This window comes from Anolis sagrei, chromosome 3 (assembly GCF_037176765.1).
Source record: "Anolis sagrei isolate rAnoSag1 chromosome 3, rAnoSag1.mat, whole genome shotgun sequence".
Lineage (NCBI taxonomy): Eukaryota > Metazoa > Chordata > Lepidosauria > Squamata > Dactyloidae > Anolis > Anolis sagrei.
This window is the reverse complement of record NC_090023.1, coordinates 191,537,390-191,539,962: the sequence shown is the minus strand read 5'-3', so window position 1 is coordinate 191,539,962 and position 2,573 is coordinate 191,537,390. Positions and strand designations below refer to the sequence as shown.

The window sequence follows — 2,573 nt, the reverse complement described above, 5'->3', positions numbered from 1 at the left end:
TTTCATTTACGCTAACTAAAATTATTTGCCACTTTTTCAAAGAAGCAGACCAACTGAAAATATGAGCATGCACAATAGGAGTGAACAGATATGTCAATATGTGAATATTTAATCTTTATATATAAGAATGAATCAATTAAGTTATATTCCCCTGACTGCAGGGGAGAATGCCTATTCCTCTGTGGTATTCTCTCCAGACTCAAATGTTTTGAAGTGTTACATAGGAATTATTCTGCAGAAAATTTCAGGCACAGATTTTGTTTTTATTTTTTTACACACACACCATTTTCTACGCAAAAAAAATCAATTTCCACAAGGAAAATCAATTTTTCTCCCCAGATCATTTATCCACAACATTTCAGAACACTGGATATCAATAACAACAACAATGCTTTATTTATATCCCCTCCTCTCCCCTAGGAGAATTGGGGCAGCTTACAACAGAGAAAACACAATTTAAAATATAAGCACACAACCACATCACAAAATTAAATCAAAACAACAATAAAACATTGGTTACAAACTCATAAATGTTCCTCTCCGTGGAAATATTTAGTAAAAAGTGAAAGATTTATACGATCTGAAGAGAAACCAGAGTATCAATGGAAAAATGCATTAAAATTCTCATTGCTTTATTATTCTTATCCAATGGGGTTTCCTGACAGTTGGGAAATTCTTTTTTTTTTTTTATCTGAGAGCAATTACCTTCCATCCATGGTAGTGAGTACATTCCACTCAGTGAATCTTAAACCCACTGGGACTCACAAACTTTGCAAGGTTGATAGCATGATTAGGATGATCCACTCCAGGAGTCTGGTTGATCCAGACAGATTCCTGATAACTCTGGGGAGTTTCCTGTCCCTTTGACAGATGTTTCTCTCAAAGCCTCAGTTGATCTCTGTAATGGGGAAGTGGCAGGGGAGAGGGACACTATTGATCATTAGCATCTTCTCTCATGGTGTGGAACCAAACGTGCTACCAGGCTTTCCAGTGAACTGGCAGTGATAACATTAATGAGATGAAGACTAGAGACAGCCTTGGCCATCTACACTGGGAACTAGACAGGAAGGTTGTACCCCTGTTCATATGCAGTAGTTTTTGATGTGATCCACCATGGTATTCTTCTGGGCTATCTCACTGGGATGTAACTTGGAAGCACTGTTTTACAGTGGCACATTCCTTCCTGGAAGATCAATCCTGGAAGATAGTGCTGGAGACCTCTTTTGACTTCTTGGCAATTGGTCTGTAGGATCCCTCAGGGCTCATCTCTGTTCCCTATGCTATTCAACGTCTGTATGAAACCACTTGAAGAGGTTTTCCAGAGGTTGTCCAGATTCCAACAACAATATTTATCCTTTCCATTTAAATCCAAGAAAGCTTTTCTTCTTGAAACATCATGTGGCATCAATAACGGATTGGATGTGGGCAAACAAATTAGAGTTCAATCCAGACAAGACAGAGGTATTCCTGGTCTGTTGAAAGTCAGATCAGGGATTAGGGACACAGCCTGCGCTAGATGGGCTATGCTATCCCTGAAGACTCAGGATCTTAGTTTGGTTATACTCCTATATGCAATCTTGAACCCAGACTCAAGCTTCTGTAGTGACCAGGAGTATCTTTGTACATTGAAAGCTTGTGAGCCAATTGTGATCATTCCTGGAGATAGCTGATCTGTCCACAGTGGCATATGTCTGAGTTCCCGGAATGTTTTCTATATGAGACTGCCTTTGAAAAGTGTTCAGGAACTTAGAATCATAGAATCAAAGAGTTGGAAGAGACCTCATGGGCCATCCAGTCCAACCCCCTGCCAAGAAGCAGGAATATTGCATTCAAATCACCCCTGACAGATGGCCATCCAGCCTCTGTTTAAAAGCTTCCAAAGAAGGAGCCTCCACCACACTCCGGGGCAGAGAGTTCCACTGCTGAACGGCTCTCACAGTCAGGAAGTTCTTCCTCATATTCAGATGGCATCTCCTTTCTTGTAGTTTGAAGCCATTGTTCCGCATCCTAGTCTCCAGGGATGTTGGTCTTCAAATCTTGTAGGGTCCTTGGATGGTTCACATAAACACAGGATTTCAAAAAACTCCATAGGGAAAAAAATCACAAGGGGCCAAATCTGGAGAGTGGGCCAGCCACTCCAAATCTGCTTGAAAAGTAGGCTTCAATGGCAAAAGCACACTCCTCACTGTTCCAATGCATGATGGCAACTGAACTATGTCAGGACAAAACTCTATACTCCCACCTCTCGAATGAGACCACCAGCGCTCCACTACGTCTTCAACCGACTGAATGGCGTGCATTTTTAAAAAGGAAGTTATGCTGCCTCACCCTGTATAAATAGAGAGGAGAAGGAGAACTGAGTCATGAAAGTTAAAGTAGATTCAAACTGCTTTAATTCTACAGTTTCCAAACTATATTCTGTAGCCTATAATATAGCTTGGAAACTGTAAAATTAATGCAGTTTGAATCTATTTTAACGTCTGTGATTCAATGCTATGGAATCAGAGGAGTTGTAGTTTTACAGGGTCTTTAGTCTTCTCTGTCAAACACTGCTGGTGCCTATATTCTAAGCT

The 2,573-nt window shown here is 40.6% G+C and overlaps 1 non-coding gene across 1 annotated transcript; it reads right to left on the bottom strand.

Moving 5' to 3' along the window:
* Positions 1 to 488: 488 nt before the first annotated feature.
* Positions 489 to 600, bottom strand: LOC132772420 (U5 spliceosomal RNA). The gene has a single exon (XR_009631160.2). It is a non-coding gene; the product is annotated as a U5 spliceosomal RNA (small nuclear RNA).
* Positions 601 to 2,573: the final 1,973 nt, after the last annotated feature.